This window comes from Pectinophora gossypiella, chromosome 17, assembly GCF_024362695.1.
Source record: "Pectinophora gossypiella chromosome 17, ilPecGoss1.1, whole genome shotgun sequence".
NCBI lineage: Eukaryota > Metazoa > Arthropoda > Insecta > Lepidoptera > Gelechiidae > Pectinophora > Pectinophora gossypiella.
In genome coordinates this window covers 4,876,504-4,896,558 of record NC_065420.1, presented here as the reverse complement: position 1 = coordinate 4,896,558, position 20,055 = coordinate 4,876,504, and the positions used below count along the sequence as shown (strand labels likewise).

The following is a 20,055-nucleotide window of genomic DNA, read 5'->3' as shown; positions in this document are numbered from 1 at the left end:
ATAAGCTGGGTTACTCTCACAAAGCGTGGCATAAACCTAGACTGGCGATGTACTTAGTGCCAAAGCTATGCATATTTATTACTATTTAAAAGTACAGTAAAGATTAATAGATGACCCCCAACTCTCGGCACTATGGAGTGCGGTGGTTAATTTAGCCGGCGGTTATTGCAAATAGAAACTCAATTGGATAGCTCATGCCAAATACGTATTTCGAAATCGAAATGAACATCAGCTCCCGGTATACAAACAGACATTGAAGTTCAAAATACTGTTTTATAACGTGAACTAATGCCATTTGATTGCAGTCCATAAAAGCGCAGTTTAATGTGGTTTCAATCGTGTGAAGAGTACGCTGGGTATTTATTTACTTGAAGAGAGAAGTAAATTGCCTCCAAAAATGGTCAGCATTATGAGGCGGAGATACCAGGGAGGCAGAGCAACAGGGAGATTGGTGCAGTTCCAGCGGGCAGTTTATAGCGCAGACACGACGCCGGGTTTTTACTGCACCCCTTTGATAACTCCTCGTAACTTTTTTTATGACGCGCGTGCTTATGCCTGCCTGGTACAGCGAGCTACTATTTATGTGTATTAAACATATTAAAATAATGTAAAAAAAAGCTTTGTAAAAATATTATATAACTTAAATAAGTACTTAAGTACTAATAAACATCTCAACGTTTTCAATGTGCGCAACCACAAACGTCACTACCATATTTCGTAAGGTAAATGTTATTCATTTATTTATAAGCATTTAGGTACCACTTACCTTTGTAGATTACGCACCTCTATAAAGCCATTATTCAATTTGCAATAAATAAACAGTAAGACAAACATAAAGAAAACTACACTATAATTAATGGGTCATTATTATAAACAATATTTTAAAACGTCGGTGTTTCATTGACGACGCGCGACGGACTTTTGGTATTGACATTTTAAAGAGAATTAAAAATAATGGGTATGTTAAACGCCATTCATAAATTCGAGTTTAATTGTAACCTTCGGGCTGAACTTAGGGGGTCCTACAAGCTACAATTATGGACATAATGACATACTGACGCACAAAACGCTATATTTTATTCATTAATGGTTTTTATAACAAGCCTCTCCATGCAAGGAAGTATACAATAAATAACAGAAAACTTGAATTACGTTCTGTTTTATCAATACTATATCAAGTTAAAACTCAATACAGGATCTGTTCAATCTGGTATGTTAACCCCGTGAAACGGGATAACGCTAGGAAGATGAATGTTAAGTACCTATATCATAAAGCCTACTAAAAGGGTTAGGTAAAATATTTACACAATATTTCTGGTAATTATAAGACGTTATTGAAAGAGAAAAATAAATGCAAATGGTCCCCTTCATTCTTTTTTGCTCTGCCTCTCTAGTCAGTAACAAATGCCAAAATGTTGTTGTAAATGTATCTACAAAACTAAGAAATGAAAGAATCACAAAGAATCTGAGATTAGTGCCTGGCAATAAACTCGCCCCTTATTACATGGGACTTAAACATAGCGAGGAGTAGGTGTTATGTACAGTCATGAGCAATATCATGTACCCTCTTTAGAACCCTGTCGCACTATCATATTTGTCTTTTCATGAGACTTACGGTTTAATTTGTCACAAAAGTTAATGTGACATGGTTTCAAAATGTATACATATTAGTACTCGTGACTATGCGTATTATACAACAGAGGTGTAGGCCCCTAGAGAAGTAGATACAGGCGCGATGCTGTTATGTTGTATAAAGAATCAGAAAGTGACAAACAAATAGTTTTACGAGTGTTTAAGTGAATTGCAGTAATCATTGGTTTAGGCCTGTGCTGGGTTCGAACCTGCGACCTCAAATTGAGAGGCAAGCAGAATCAGAATCGGAAACTATACAAAAACTATACAATAATAACGTTGAGGCATTTTCCACTATTTAAATAATATCGCTATTAAATAACAATAACAATCAAACTAGGATATAAATCGCTACTAAAGCCTGGCTTAAAAGTGTATAATCATAGTTTGTTGATTTAAGATTGATTGCTCCATCATGTTTGACAGGCCTCAATTATTTCAATGATGCAATCTTGTGTTTGTTACTTTGTTGAATATGTAAAATAACATATTAGTTTTCTTGTTGGCAGCAATGGAGAACAAAATAAATGAATGTGCATACTTTAATGGAACAACAGGAATCCAACTAGTCAAATCAGTTACTTTTTCTTAAACGTCAAAACACGAAATTACTATGGAATTTGTATGAAAGAGCAACCTAGAAAAACGTGACGAAATGTCGCACTTATTATTACATTTTTCTTTAGATAAATAAGTTAAATAGAATAAGAAAAACGTTTTTTGTCACCTTTCTTTATTTAGTAGATAATCAGAATTTTATAATTTATATTTGACCTAGGAAACAACCCAATTCATATCATATCATAGTTATTAGTTATGAAGATAATACGTACAAATATGACAAACTACAGACTACCAAAGAGTTTTCAACGGAAAGCCATTCGAATATATTGCGGTATTATAAAGGATTCCGAGTAAAAGTGCCATGAGCAAAATAACCAGTAAGTAAGTGAAATAAACACATAAATGAGACAAGTTTCCAAAACTCGCTTCATTTCTCGGGAATTCAGAGTTCTTGTCGGTTCTCTAAAGTTATGCTTTTGTGTTATTTTTAGTATAAACAGACTTTTAAATAAAAGTATACGTGATACCGAATTTGCTTTCAGGGGTTTTACCTCCTTTGGGCATAATAGGATTGAGAGGACTTTGCCAGCGTTTACTTAATACGAATTTAAAAGGATCTCTCTAAAGTAGTTGTACCGAGGCTCCGAGCTGATGAATAAAGTTTTTCTCTATAATAAACGTTGGAGAAAATGTAGGCTTAATTTTACGAATTTTCCACTACAAAAATAATCTTGTCTCATAAAAAGCGGCGTTACAAAGTTGGGATATCATTTACATCGTATTCATAAACGTTGAACGTGGGTGCAACATATGTTTCACGGGTACAAAGAAAACTAAAATAAATCCTTGATAAATCCGAACAGAAAACGGATCGCAATTTTTTAACCCTAAAATGTCGATGTCGTAAATCTGCGCTCATCAGGTAAGCCTGCCGTGTTGAATCATGCACGAGTGCCGAGCCAACGGCGACGGAGGAAAGAGAGGGATAAATCGCAACTCCATTATGTCCGCTGCGTGTTTGTCAATAGGCCGGCTGATTGAGCTCTGAGATTCTCTGCGAGCCTGGTACTTCCATGTACACTTTTAGGTTACATCTCACTTCAGTGAAATTTTACATAACGTAACAAAACTTACTTGGTCTTTGATAGACAAGAATGGAGAAGCTACACCGACAAGAGCGTGGCTCTTAAATTTGTAATGTGAACAAAACTTAGAATCATATTTTCTCATTTTTATATCTTTCCAAAAACATGTTTTAGGTACAAGCGAATTTGCCAATTGTTTCGGTTGAAACAACTGATGCTGAACGAACTGGTACTGTGACAAAGTGTACTTAGGTATTATTTTATTTTAGTTATTTTTGTATTATGTATTGTGTGAGTAAAAATATAGGCTTTGCTATAAGTGTATGATTGATGCGACTCTTACAACACTACCGAACTCCCAAAACTAGAGGCCGCGCCACGAAAGGATCTTTCTTGTGTATGTTTTAAAATGTTTCATGTATTTGTGTGCAATAAAGTATATTTGAAACTACCCAATTTTTATAACTTGTCCAATCACAAAGTTCCATTAAAATCCGCGGGACATTTCGTGGCGCGTAGGTACATTAACATTTATTCGACTTTCGTAGCATGTTTTCTATGCATTAAACTTCTGCGCTAATATCATAACAGTTGCTAATATTATAAAGGGAAAATGGAGGTCACTCCGGAACTGATTCGCTACCGAAAACCGACACGTCTCGTCATTAATCAACCAATTTTATTGCACGCAATTTATAATCACGATCTAACTCAAATTCGATCTTTTGCCATTCATTTATTACTTAGCTGCCATACGCTATTGCTTTCATAACGCTTGAGCAATATGGATTTAATTATCTTTTCGTGATCGCTTCAATTTAATAACCATTACGGAAAAGGTTTACGATTCGAATGTCATTACCGGTTTCACAAACAAACGCGTTTCGGATTGGTCATCATCTCGGATATAAAGCAATTTGATTGGGATTACCTACCGATATGTATAATCATTTAGACGTTTTAAAGGCTCCAGTGTTCCAGTGGTTGAGCATTAGACTCACGATCCGGAGGTCCGGGTTCGAATCTCGATTGGGACATATCACAATAATCACTTTGTGATCCCTAGTTTGGTTATGACATTGCAGGATGAAACTACGATGATCCGTGCTTCGGAGGTCATGCTAAGCAGTCAGCGCTAGCGACTATTTGAAGGCCTTGGGCGGCTAAATAGTAACCCTGAGACCTCGGTTGATGAGGTAGGTCATTGACCTCACAACCCGGAGAGAGGAAGAACATTTAGAACCATCAGTTTCTTGTTCTTATAAATTCAAAGAAACTATTGTGTGGGTATAAAACTTTGACAGATGGTATAATCAGCTATTCTGGCGAGTGTACAAACGTCGTGATTTACGGGCAAGCCGCGCTACTTGGCGCGTTGCCCGGGAATCGAACCCGGGACGAGAGGTGCACTTTACTACAGAAAAATTGCTTGTGACGCGAAAATGTAACGGAAGCCACACGGCGAATGAATAGTTTATTTGAACTTTGATTGAGCGGAACATAAAACATATTGCCGCTATTTGTACAACATGTATGCAATAGCTATGTGCCTTATAACATAAAGCATCACTATTTGTAATTCGCAGTTTGTACAGTATTTTAAATATTATTCGTAGAGTAAATACTACCTAACAGGAATACAATGTAATTCAATAATTAAAGCCTAAAAAAGTCATCAAATGGAATGGATGGATGTATCATGGATGGATGGAGTCGAATGGAATTCTATAGTCTCTGCTTACCCCGGGGGGAAATAAGCGTGAGTTTATGTATGTATGTATGTTAACAGATTTGTACCGGAGTTTAGACTCGTTTTTTGTTCGATTTTCGATTTTTGAAGTTGCTTTTAATATCTCTATTAATTAATTTATATTTTCTCTATTATTTATTGTTTTGTTTTTTCCATTCTTATTTTAATTTTTTGTGTGATAAGTAGTTTACCTTTTAATTTTAAATTGTATTTTTGTTAGTGTTTTTCATGTTATTTATAGACTTATTTTTCTTTTTGTTTCTTTTTTCATTCATTGTTTATTTTTGTTTTATTAATTTTTATATTGTTTTTCTCGTCATACAGCGCATTACATATAGCGCATACCTTTATAAATAAATAATAATAAATAATTGTCAAGGGTACAATAACAAAGCTGGCAAACCAATTTTGTTTTGTGACATACTCAGTTTCGCAGTAACAATTATTTATACCCACATACCTACGTATTTGTTATCTTCATTACCTATATATAGAACAAACTTTATCAAGAATTCAAGACTAATTTAATAAATGTCCGTTATAGATAACCTTTAATAAAATAATCATTTTGGTTTTACAGAAATAATGAAAGCAGACGATTATACAATACAGCTAATATAATACATTCCCGTTATCAGCAAAGATAAAGAAATGTAGCAATTAAACGGACTGAGTGTTTTAACTGTTACAGTATTTTTAATATGAAAAGATAAGTAACGGTAAGAATATTCCTAAAGTTATAAATAAGGTTTTGATCACGAAACCAAAGGATCCGGGTCCGATTTCCGTTCGAGACAGTTTAGAAAACTTTTGTAATCTACAGGGTTCTTTTTCAAATGTACACTTTCTACAGTCATGAGCAATATAATGTACCCACTTTAGGACTCTGTCGCACTAACATATTTGACATTTAGTGAGACTTACAGTTCAATTTGTCAAAAATGTTAATGTGACATGGTACCAAAGTGTATACATATTAATGCTCGTGACCGTACACTAACCATAAGTAGAGCAGTGCGATGGGGTATGCCCTGCCCATTAACGAGGAAAATTGTCCAGTAATGAGACGTATAACAATAATTAATGGCCCCGATTCCTGCAGACACCGCCTAATTTTATTTTAGGTTATATCCGTCATTTTCGTATCCGTCGAAAAGGAAAGGGACGGATGATTCACAGCTCTTAATTTTAGGAAGAATGAGTAAATTAATGTGTCGGGTTATTGACTGACGTAAAATTTTTAGACGGTTGGTTTAGATTTGTGCTTAAAATTGACGTGTGTTCCATAAATTTTATGCTTGTCGATTACCCGTCCCTTTCCTTTTCGGCGGATAAGAAAAGGACAGATATAACTTAAAATAAAATTAGATGGTATTTACAGGAATTAGCACCAATATTAGGATATGTTCCGTCATAAAGCATAAAATCGTAATTTCTATCGTAAACGTGATTCTAATCTCACTAAAATCATTTCCCAAGCATTATCCACAAATCTGTTCCATGTATGTAGACCTTCTTGGTCGTCCCCTTCTTCTATGGCACATACATACATAAACTCACGCCTATTTCCCACCGGGGAAACAGAGACTATAGGATTCCATTTGCTTCGATCCTGACACACTTCTCTTCCTTCCTCCACATTCATCAATCGTACCATGGAACATTTAAAGAGAAGGCGAACGTCGTGTCTTATAAGGAAGTGAAAGAATTGGTCGTTGATAGACAAAAATGGAGAATGCTACAACGACAAGAGCGTGGCTCTTAAATTAGTGATGTGATCCAGAAATCATGGTAAGGGCTCTATTACACTTAACGAGTTATTTAAATTAATTATTTTTATTAACCTTGAAATCGTCCTGAGAAATCGTGCAGTGTAATAGACCCTTAACGCTTTAACGCTAGCATCGCTGGTGCAAAATTGTTGTTCTCTGGCAAATTGCGGCACTTACTGCCAATAATGGCGGCGGGCTAACGCGAGTGTTAATACATCGGCGAGCAAGTGTTACTATTGAAATTGTCGATACTATCGACTCTTCTTCTTCTGTCGTGTAGGTTGTGCGGTGAATTACCAACTTCATCAACCCTGGTGTCAGGGTTACTATTGAAGCGCCAAAGGCCCCTGACATGGCTCATGTAACGACTACATACTTACATCTGTAAGTAGTAACCGGGAGCAACGGCTTAACGTGCCTTCCGAAGCACGGATCATTATACTTTTGGACAATCAGATGATCAGCCTGTAATGTCCTAAGCAAACTAGGGATCAGAAAGTATTTTTTGTGATATTTGCCCACCGGGATTCGAACACGAGGCCTACGGATCGTGAACATAACGCTCAACTACTGGACAACGAAGGCCGTTAGAGATAGAATATTATTTACTATCGATATTCGTCTATCGACCGACAACACTATGACGGGTAATGATATCATTACCTCGTGTTAGATCGCACGGATACGTCTAGGATAAAATTGTACACTCCATTTTAATATCTTTCATTCTGAGGTTAAGGTATGTTAGGTTTGGGGTGTTAGATTCCTAATGGCTGTGAGGGCTGGTTATCTGAGGCGAAGGCTGAGTTTGAAACGTCCAGAAGTAGGCAAAATTCACTGAATTTAATTAAATTCGTACAAAAAATGTTCACATTACAGTAGTTTAATGGAGAGCAAGAACGGAAGAGAAGAGACAAAAATGTTGTCACACTAAAAAATATAAATTTAATGTTGGGGTTGCCAACAAGGTATATTTACCTTCTTACTCTGTTGTGTGTCTATGTATAGTTTTTTTTCTCTGTAGTATGTTTAAGTATTATTGTTATAAAATGTTAGTTACGAAAAAGATAAGCAGCAATTAAAAAGTTTTGATTGAAAATAAGTTTTTCTACGTTTACTTCTTTCAGAATCTTTAGGGAATAAATGTAACACTATGATTTTGCAGTTAAACGCTGTCCAAAAGGTTATAGTGTAAAAATATAACCAAAACAATATGGTTTTTACTCAAATAGTATAGGGAACTGTCAAAATTTAAGAATACTCAACAGTAGCGACACCTGGGCGGTTAAAAAGGCCACATCGAAGCAATTCATCTAAAAAAGCAATATTGCAATTTGACATTTGTTTGCATTGCGCACTTACTGTTATATGCGCAAATATTAAATTGCAGTATTGCTTTTTTAGATGAATTCATCGTGCTTCGGAAGGCACGTTAAGCCGTTGGTCCCGGTTACTACTTACTGATGTAAGTAAGTAGTCGTTACATGAGCCATGTCAGGGGCCTTTGGCGGCTCAATAGTAACCCTGACACCAGGGTTGATGAGGCTAGTATTCCACCTCACAACCCACACGATAAGAAGAAGAAATGAATTGCTTCGATGTGGCCATTTTAACCCCCCTGATGGGAGAAATTGGTAGTTTTTATTGTTGTTGTCGCCTTATATAAGGCAGGCAAAGATCTGAGGACCATACAGCCTTGACTTTAGTAATTTAACAATCGAAATTCACGATCAAAATAGACCTAAGCCTTGTCTTCAGTTTTCAATATCTCAAGACAGCTATGGGATACTTAGGTATTTTTAATTTTGTATCACAATGTGGAATAGTAAAGGAAAAAGTACCAGGACACAATAAACGATAGCCAATAACCATCATGGAACATGCAGCCTGTAGTAAAGCACGTTAGCTTAATACCGTAATATCAGAATTGTAAATAAAAAATAAAATGAGCGACAAGCTCGGATTACAGAGTGAATGATGGGCAAGTAATCTATACACTTACAGCCAGGGTTGGATTCAGGAGGAGTTTTGTGTAATATCCAGTTTAATATAATAGACAAAGCTAGGAAGTGGAATTATTAGCCGTCTTCTGTATTTCCGAATGCATATAACCCGGGTGCTTTCGAGACCAGAGTGAACAGGCACCTTCTGGACGACCTCGCTCCATCTTAGGCCTCGTCAATGCCTTCAGGCAAGTCTGGGGCCAAGAGCAAACCCATCACAGGTAAAAAAAACAATCATTGTGAGCGACCCTTCCTGACAATTATACAGTATCTAGCCAAGAATTATCATCATCTTCCTAGCATTATCCCGTTTTCACGGGGTCCGCTTACCTAATCTGAAGGTTTTACAGGTCCGGTTTTTTACAGAAGCGACTGCCTATCTATCTAACCTTCCAACCCGCAAAAAAGGGAAAACCAACCCAATACAAGAACACATACCTCCGAAAATGCATTTCTCGGGAATATGTGTTTCATCACGATGTTTTTCTTCACCGTTGAGCACGTGATAATCATTTATGATCCAAACATGAATTCGAAAACAAATTCGACAAACATTAGTTTAGGCCTTTGCTGGATGCGAAGCTGCGAGCTCAAAATAAGAGGCAAGCGTTCTACCAACTGGGCTTACCACGGCTCTTCAAGAATGTTTTCCTTATTATATCACCGCTTTACCGACAGATGTCTTCTCACAATGCGCAATCTCAAGTAGTAATAATAATACAAGCTACAGAACCCATTACCGAATTACGCTTAGCTTATTACATTTAATACGCTTGTTGAGCAGAGGGGTCCGGATCCCTCCCTAATCCGTACCTGTACATAAAGCATGGATTACACGTCGTTTACGAGATCGGCCGAGCGTTTTGTGCGTAAAACTGTGAAATGAAAAGCCCTTTAGGACTCTGTGCCGTCAATAACAGAAAGCCCATTAACGGCGCTATGTCCAGCCATTTGGAGCGTGACTCCAAAGTGGACGAGCCACTGAACCGGTTGAAATCAAATAGGATTACTTCTTTAAGGTCTGTTTATGTTCAGTTGCGTTGTTTAAAGTCGCTTATCATAAAGGCCGTAAGACAACCCACGCGTCCATAGTGCATTAACTTTCAAGCGACGCGCTTCGTGCTTCTCACAACTTCCATAAAGAAAGACAAGGACAGATGTGTAAACGTGAACTCAGAGATAAACCTGCGTCGGCAACGATTTCTTTGTATGAGTACGTAAATTGATTTGTATGGATATTCGTTCATCTCGTTGCTAATAACAAGTTGAGCGTGAAAGGACCCCAGGCAATATCTGCCGGATTATCTCTCGCCAGACGTCGAACGCTGCAAGAACGCGCGGCGGGTTTTTTTGGAGTCTCCTTTGTGAGTATGTCCCCCTGGTACATTTGGTGCTGAGAACGCATTTTCGCTGAATAAAAAACTTGCAATGTCACATGTTGTTTTGAGTCTCATGTTTCCTTCAGTTTTAGTGTCGTTATAATTTAATGTCTTTAAAAACAAACTTAGTATTAAGTAATTACACATTGTTGTGATTTGTATAGAGCAAGATTCGTCTCTTATCTTCTATGTAGGTATCTACCCCTTAATAACAAGAAGTCGTTAGCATTATGATCATGAAACACCTTAAATCTATATTCATTTAAGTACCTATATCAATATTCAACAACACACTAATTGGTTATTAAATACACAATTGCCTCTTTGGTCAAGTGCAGTGGTTGAAATGTTTATAATGCGACTAATTATTAGGTACTTACTTAATTCCTTGATGCTTAATACTGACATTATTTGTAATATTGTACGTCCGACATGGAGATGCTGTTGTGACAATTTTATAATGTTTGACACCTGCATGTATGTACCTACACAGCTTCTCAATAAATGTTTCTTGTTTCTTGAGGGTAGGGATTACGACCCAGAGGCCTCAGCTTCAGATCCCACAAAAACCTCGCTTTATGATCTTTATGATCCGTAGTTTGGTCAGGACATTGAAATCTAAACATATCTGTAATGAGTAAGTAACATAGTTACACTTTGAATCGTCATTTTTTACATAACAAACGTCTTATCCGCCTAAAACTACGTGAATAAATGAAGAACCCTGACACCTAGTCTCCTTCTTACGTGTGAGTTATGGGTTCAATGAACGACCTCATCTAACTCAGATGCTCTTCAAGCTCAGATAGTAGATCGTCAAAACCAGGATACAGATAACTAAAGTCATTCCATTTCAATTAAATAAACATTATACGAAACAGACCAGTGATTCGATACAAAATACGACAGTAAAGTTATGAATATTGTAATATTAATTCCACGAAAGCAGGAAACCCGTGATTGCTTGTAATATTATAGTTTAATATTCAACAATTTCCCACGAAGCCACTCTGACATAATTAAATTATTTATTGAACCGTCTCACTCAAGTATCAACTATCAATTTATGTTATGTCGGTCGGAACTCAATCAGGTTAATACGTTTAATACTTACTTTCTTTAAATTATGAGAGACTACAATTTCCCATACAAGTACCTATAGTACTTAAAAAGTTACCATTTTACGTAAGTATTTAGAAGTAATCTGTTACTTTGATTTTACCAAGAACGTAAGCTTCGACTCATGAATAATCCTAGCGTAAAGTGTTGAAGAAATTAAGGATTAGAAATATTTGAACAAGTTTTTAAGAAGCAACCTTTTTTATCAGTGTACCGTACGAAAATGGGACCCTATTGTTTCCGATTGGATCAAGTTTGAATCTCCAAAACGGATTCTATTCCGACTAAACGATCATTGTGTGAACCAAATAATATCCTTTGAAATTAGGGAAAGGAATTTTTTTATTTGCTTTGAAATTAAGTTTGCATAAATAAACATAAGTTCACGCTGCGCTGGGGTAATTAAATGTACATCTATCGTAAAATGTACTAAGTACTCACACCTCACCGAGCTTTCTTTTAGTCACTCATTGCATGTCCGGCACCGGGGTGAACCGGCGTTTACTGTTTGAGAAGCAAACCGATGTACCACAGGACTAGTATCAGCATGATATCAACAATCCCACATCATCACCATCATCAGGCCTCATACATCTTTTCCAGATGAAAACACACACACACACTTGCAGTACACAGTGTCTGCGTGTGTGTCAGTGTCAGTGTTTATACAGTGTCTGGGAGGCACTTTCAACTATCCTTACGCAACTGGATCGAACTCCCAATTCGATCTTACCATACTATTCAGTACACGCACACATGCACGAATTGGACCTTTAAATATACAATATCTAATTACGTATAGTATGTGGGTACCTACAGTACATATCATATCGTAAAGGATGTGTATCTCAACACAAGCAGATGTCAATTATTACAACGTTTCTGTCGACTAGCAGCATGATGAGTTTATTTAATTTGGTGCTGCAAAAATGTAAAGGTTCCCCATTGAATATAATTGGGTAGTTTCCTAGGTCAAAGATATATTATGAAATTCTGATTAGTAAATACTAAATAGACAGATCTAAAGGTGACAAGAAACGTTTTCTTTTTTCTATTTAACTAAAGAAATGTAATAATAAATGCTGTATACATATGTTATGTATTTGTGTATATTCTATATTTATTCTGTACAATAAATAAACTATTAAAAAGCTTGACACTTTAATGTAGTTTAGGAAGCAATTTGACATTTAAACAACTTGCCTTACTTTCGACATAATAGACTAACAATTAATGAAACGCCCATATTATAGTTTGATTATCTATCATTTATCCAAATGCGATAAGCAATTAACGTAAACGTTTATAGAAATAACAAAACACGAAATACGGTTTCAATGATGACGAAGTTAAAAAGTTTTTTTTTTCAAAGGTGGTGTTGACTTTTTCACAAATATAATTTCCGATAGCAAAAAATACTTTTGACTTTGAAAACAAAACTTTAATTTGTTCCAAATGTCGCACAACTCGAATGATTCTATAATGTCTGAACTTAAATAAAATAAATAATACAAAAATGTTTATTTGATTTAAAAGTAAATTTTTACTACACAAGGGCTCGGGGTCTCCTTTTAAGCAAAAATTTGCTTGTAGTAGGGTTGCTTCCATAACTATTTTATACATAAACGAATCGTGTGTGTTTGTGTGTAAGGGTATGTAATACACAAACCATTCATTTCTTACGAAAAAAAATTAAAAAGAAAATAAAACACCACACATCTGTCATTCGGTCGCAAAGACAATAAAGGATGTTGATTTTATCGACAGCAGCTGGTCTTTATGTAACGACTGTGTCGATAGACATCTATCACGTGGGGCGTGAGTCTATGATGCAGAGTGCTTTAATTTAGATTTATTGGATGACTAACGCACGCACGCGGCTTCCCTGCTCCCTGCTCCTAATTAAAATAGGGTACTTAGTTTCCAACTAGTCAAATCAGTTACTATTTACTAAACGTCAAAACACGTAATTACTATGGAATTTGTATAAAAAAGCGGTTGCTTTTTTGCTTTTTCAGCGGTTGCACAGGTTTGTGACGTCATAGAAAAATGTGGCAAATGTCGCACTTATTATTACATTTTTCTTTATAAAAATTCATAAATAAGTTAAAAAGAAAAAATAAAACGTTTTTTGTCACCCTTAGAGCTTTCTTTATTTAGTAATCAGGATTTGATAATTTATCTTTGTCCTAGGAAACTACCCAATTGTCGAAAAAAACTACAGAACTGACGTACGTTCGAAATTCAAAAGTAATTGGGTCGTGTACCTACCTACTAGGTTCAAGATAAATTATAAAATTATGATTACTAAATAAATACATATCTAAAACTAACGAAATCAATTTATTATTTTTCTATTTAACTTATTTACGAATTTTAATCAAGAAAAGAGTAATAAGAAGTCGGACATTTTATCACGTTTTTCTATGACGTCACAGTGTGCTTTTTCATACTTTCATAGTAATTTCGCGATTTGACTTTTAATAGAAACTGATTTGACTAGTTGGAAACTAGCCTACTGCCAAGATTTTTGTGGTTATTTGTCAATTTATTATCGTATTTTCCCTTTACAATGTCAGATAAGGTGGCCGTAGACTTCTAAAAGTTATCCCTCATAGTTAGGGTTACCATTGCTTTTTAATTTTACTGGATTTTTGACAATGTATCTTTTTACAATAATCTCATCGCATCCGCTCACCCTTCGTTTAAAATATGATTTTGTGACTAAATTGACCGGTTTTTTATCAGGACTTTTTAAACACAGTGGGACGTATACAGGATGTAAAAAAGTATGTGTAAAAAAACTAAAAAGGGTGATTTTATTGACTGTTGCTTTTTTGACTACACTAGTTTTAGATTTCCACCAAAATGGCATTCACTACAAATACATTCACGACCGGAAAAATACTGCTAGGTCAGTTAACAGAACAAGTATACTTAGGTAGCTATTTTACAAAGTTATGTAAAGTACCTATTTAAAATATTGTGTACACTTCGTTTTCAACGAGTGTTTATTCAGCTGAAGTTGATTACATACCTACGTATTATTTGCGGGACATACTTTCTCATAACTCATGAGACTTCACAAATCTCTTAAGTCTTAGTATCTCGTGGTGATTTCGCTTCCAATAAACCCGAGGTCTGGCTGTCAGTCGCACAAAACATTACAGATTTACCACGAAGATGGGTTACATCGGAAATATCCGAAAAATATACCCTCTCTCTTGCACTTGGGTGATGTGTCGTAAGCGTGTAAGGGACGTAATTTCCGAATATTGCCGAGGTGGCTTCTATTGGTATTAATGTGCCGGTATCCCCGACCCTTTTTGATGCCTCAAAATAAACAAAAGGGACTCGCGGACCGACAAAAACTTTTTGGTTTATTGACAATTTATTTATTATCCCCAGAGAGAAACGTGTTGAGAATTTCTCGAGTGTATAAGTGCGTGTTTAGTGTTGCCTTTTTATCGCTTCCAAAATTTTATTGGAAGGATATCCGTTAATGTAAATACCGGGCGGGGAATATCGTTTCCCCGCGGATTAACTTTGAGGGATTTCGCGTAGATATATTTAAAGGCCCATCGATAAGAAACTACCTGGCATGGTTGACGAAACTAATCTCGGGAAGACCGGTATTAAAGTTTAGGTAAGTTACCTACTTTAATGTATGTTGTATGTAGATTCATTATCATCTCCGTAGCATTATCCCGTTTCACACAGGGTCCGCTTACCTAACCTAAAGATTTGACAAGTCCGGGTCCATGTTGTAAGCAGATTAGGCGAAATAAATCGTAAAACCCAGCCACGCGGGCCTTATTAATGCTTAAGTCCGAAATAATTTTAGCTACCTGCCTATATTTTTTAACCATCGCCTGCAGAATTGATTAAAACGAGGATTAAGAAAATAGCGATTTATTAAGGCGAAGATTTCCATTTTAAGGGACGTATTGTAGAGCCATCTTAAAGAAAGCTTGCTCCCTTAAATAAATCGAGTTCGAGAAACGCAAATGTTAAACACCTTATCAAAATTGTGGTTGTTGGATACATGATTGATAAGAACAATGTTTCCGCATTAATTGGTAATTAGTTATAGGTACCCATAATCATATTGCGTTCTTGCTTTTACAAGTTTATACTTATGCATGTAGAACCTACATGGTCACACCACACGCACACTAAATAGGTAGGTAAGTACTTCATATAGAATACATGAACGTATAGTTAACAAGTAGGTACCTACACAGAGAACCTATTTATTGTGTTAATGTGCGAAATAACCGAACCTCAATATCATGCTGTAACTATAAATACGTTTTTCAGATAAAGTTTATTATTGTATAGGTAAATAAGATTATAAATCATGCAAATATGTCAAGTCAAAGCAAATAAAGTTAACTACATATTTATCTGTTTACATAAAGCTTATCTAAATATCAATGGAGATATGCGCAGATAGCAAGCGACGTCGTACAGCCGAATTTCATGCATTTTATTAGGTACACGTCATTCGTAAATTAAGTGTTTCCTTGGGAATTTCATTGAGTCTCGAAAACTAGTGGTAATGACCTCGAGGTAATGAGATGTTATAGGTACAGTCATGAGCAATATAATGTACCCACTTTAGGACTCTGTCGCACTAACATATTTGACATTTAGTGAGACTTACAGTTCAATTTGTCAAAAAAGTTAATGTGACATGGTACCAAAATGTATACATATTAATGCTCGTGACCGTACTATATGTGGCGTGGAACAACTCGCGCCACGAGGACTCGATAACAAAACATCGAAGGACAAAATAACTTGGGGAAAAAAGTCTTACCGTTGCCAACTGGATCTACCGATGATTCGCGTTGGCAATCCAAGAGACACAATCCATCCAGCACTACACTAGCGAACACTGAACACTGAAGGTACAGGCACGATGCACCATCACTGCACTCGCATGGTGTATCCAGTATCACCTATGGACAAAATATTTCACTTTAAACACAGTGTTATTACTACACAAAGTGTTATGTTATATTAACACCGCAGATAGCGATGCGAGACGCGCGATAGGCGGCCGGGTCGAGCGCACGCTTCACGAATACTGAGCGGACGAGTGGCAGTGCAGTGGCGGCTCACGGTGTGGCCACACTACGAAATTAAAATACTGCGATGGGACTCGAAAATATTTTTGTTTGCCCTTTCAATTAACTACGTGTTTCGTGTGCTAAGTTCGTCAAGCTTCCTACAATGTTTCACACATTAACCTATAGTTTTGAAGTAATCTTGAGTTGGAAGCATCGGAGAATATACCTACTTAGTTAGTTTAGTACACATTAAACAAAGTTACGACGTGAGCGGAGAGTGGGATGTGGTCTTGTTTTGTTTAGTGAAGAGTACTTATGAAAAATAAATAGTTAAGATCATAATCAACTGGGAAAAAGAAAAATAAAATTATATGCAAATTTTTGGACACCCTACATATAAACACTACCTATACTATGTGGAAGCAAATAAAAATGAAGTGTGCATTTTTTACACAGTCTAAGGGTATCGTGTAACTGATACCTATTACCTACAAATTCACGCTCAGAGTCCCTATTAGAGTAGACAAAAAGATAAATCAAAAGACACAAAGTCTGCGCAATTTGGTTTGAAAAAATGTATTTTATCATAAGATATTACCTAATCGTTTTAAACGGATGATAGGTAATAAACTGTACAGTAATAAGTATGATAGGATTTCCTTCTACTAGGTAATACCTACTTATACCTACTCGTAGACCTGACGTTCCCATCTTAGGAACGTTCAGTAAAAAAAATACACGGTCGAATTGAGAACCTCTTCCTTTTTTGAAGTCGGTAAAAAGGCGCGAAACTTGTTTAAAAGACGCTTTAATACCTAACCTTTAGGCAGATAAAACCAGAGTACAAGAAAGAACAATTTGAAAAAAAATAAGCAGCTAGTGTCCTTTCTATTAAAGAGTTTTTACAACAGGAAGATTCCCACTTTGGGAATATTCTCGGGAACACATCTGTACAACTTCTGCTAGGCTGAAGGGCTGGTATGTGATGGAAGCACAATGAAAGAAAACCACGATTTGTTTGTAGCACTTTCACGTATAATTTTATAAGTATTTTTGAGTACAATGCGAACGACGTTCGATAAAACAATATAGCGAATTATATTTAAAAAAATATGACAGTTATAAAAAAAAGAAGTTGGTTGTCAAATTGACAGCCAAAATTACGTTGGTAATGTTGGTGTTTCCAACAACATCACTGCTCACAACCCAAACGAGAGAAGACCTATAGCCACTCGTATTGGCTTGACATTAGCATGCTAGACACGACATCTTTATCGACTACAATGTACTTTAATAGATAAATAGGTACAAAACACATATACCTGAAATGATTACAATATTGATAAGATATTTCAAACTTGTTAATCCAGCTTTAAACCAGTAATTATTATTTATTTTATATCGCAGAGTAAGATCAATATCTTGAAGATAAAGTACTATGATAGATAACTTCATAATGTGTATAATTTGTTAGACGCGACAGGTGATTCATTCGATCGTTACCAATAGACAATATTCAATTAGTAACGTAATCAATAATAACCAGATGATATTATAAATGCTTCTTCTTCATTTTCTAGTAAATCCCACGCCTTGATTTATCGTTAAAAAAATAATTTACCAGCGTTAACGTATGGGACCATCTGCCCTTTTTTGACGCGACTTACTGTTGAATTGTCGCAAATGACATTAGTCCTATATGCTTCTGCCATTAAGTAAATTACATTTTTGAAAAATTATGTACCCCAGTAATGAGAAAATAGGTTAGTTATCACATTTAAAGTGAACAACGGGAAAGTCGATTGGAAAGTCTCTCATTATTCAAGCTACCTAAGTACAAGAAAGAACAATTTGAAAAAGAAATCAGCCAGTGTCCTTATTATAAAAGAGATTTTAAAACGCGAACGACCTGCGTGGATCAGTGGTTGAGCGTTGGGCTCACAATCCGGAGGTCCTGTGTTCGATTCCCGGTGGGGACACATCACAAAAATTACTTTGTAGTTTGGTTAGGACATTACAGGCTGATCACCTGATTGTCCGAAAGTAAGATGCTCCGTGCTTCGGAAGGCACATGAAGCCGTTGGTCCCGGTTACTACTTACTGATGTGAGTAAGTAGTTGTTACGTGAGCCATTTTAGGGGCCTTTGGCGGCTCAATAGTAACCCTGGCACCAGGGTTGATGAGGTTGGTAATGCACTTCACAACCCACACGATAGTAAAAAAAGACAGCGGGAACATTCCCACTTTGGCAACATTACCAGGAACTGCAGATCACTGGGTATAAAAAAAAAAATATATTGCCTGTAACAATTTAAATGATGATGATGATGATGATTATGTATGGTGTTAGTGACATCGTAACGAACACTTCGAGGGATGATGCCTCATACTCTCCATGTAGTACGAGTGGAATCATTCCTAGTCCCACTTCACACTCCACTAAGTGGCGATGTAAAGTGTAAAATTAAAGTCAAACAACAGTAGGTAGGTACCTATTTACTTTACAAGCCAACAGTTCTAAAAATTGACACTTACTATCAAATTTAAATTGTGACTAAGATGTGAAAACGTTATTTATACTTACTGTTAGATAAAAAAGAAAAGAATCCATCCATATTAATTATTTAGATTATTCAATGAAGAAAGCAACTGTCCCGTTCCCGTTTCCCGCCAAAAAGCCGTATAATTTTATAAGTATTTTTGAGTACAATGCGAACGATGTTCGATAAATCAATATGGCGAATTATATTAAAAAAAAAAAGAAGTTGGTTGTCAAATTGACAGCCAAAATTACGTTGGTAATGTTGGTGTTTCCAACAACATCACTGCTCACAACCCAAACGAGAGAAGACCTATAGCCACTCGTATTGGCTTGACATTAGCATGCTAGACACGACATCTTTATCGACTACAATGTACTTTAATAGATAAATAGGTACAAAACACATATACCTGAAATGATTACAATATTGATAAGATATTTCAAACTTGTTAATCCAGCTTTAAACCAGTAATTATTATTTATTTTATATCGCAGAGTAAGATCAATATCTTGAAGATAAAGTACTATGATAGATAACTTCATAATGTGTATAATTTGTTAGACGCGACAGGTGATTCATTCGATCGTTACCAATAGACAATATTCAATTAGTAACGTAATCAATAATAACCAGATGATATTATAAATGCTTCTTCTTCATTTTCTAGTAAATCCCACGCCTTGATTTATCGTTAAAAAAATAATTTACCAGCGTTAACGTATGGGACCATCTGCCCTTTTTTGACGCGACTTACTGTTGAATTGTCGCAAATGACATTAGTCCTATATGCTTCTGCCATTAAGTACCTAAATTACATTTTTGAAAAATTATGTACCCCAGTAATGAGAAAATAGGTTAGTTATCACATTTAAAGTGAACAACGGGAAAGTCGATTGGAAAGTCTCTCATTATTCAAGCTACCTAAGTACAAGAAAGAACAATTTGAAAAAGAAATCAGCCAGTGTCCTTATTATAAAAGAGATTTTAAAACGCGAACGACCTGCGTGGATCAGTGGTTGAGCGTTGGGCTCACAATCCGGAGGTCCTGTGTTCGATTCCCGGTGGGGACACATCACAAAAATTACTTTGTAGTTTGGTTAGGACATTACAGGCTGATCACCTGATTGTCCGAA

At 36.0% G+C, this 20,055-nt stretch overlaps 1 protein-coding gene across 2 annotated transcripts in view; it reads right to left on the bottom strand.

The window, feature by feature from the left end:
* LOC126374300 (zinc finger protein 608-like) overlaps window positions 1–20,055 on the bottom strand; it is a 151,887-nt gene that overhangs the window by 102,766 nt on the left and 29,066 nt on the right. The window contains exon 2 of one of the 2 annotated variants that reach the window (XM_050020838.1): window positions 16,127–16,268. The gene's annotated coding sequence lies outside the window, so the exon portion shown is untranslated. Of the gene's footprint in view, window positions 1–16,126; window positions 16,381–20,055 lie in introns of those variants that run through there. The other variant, XM_050020837.1, reaches the window with a different exon arrangement.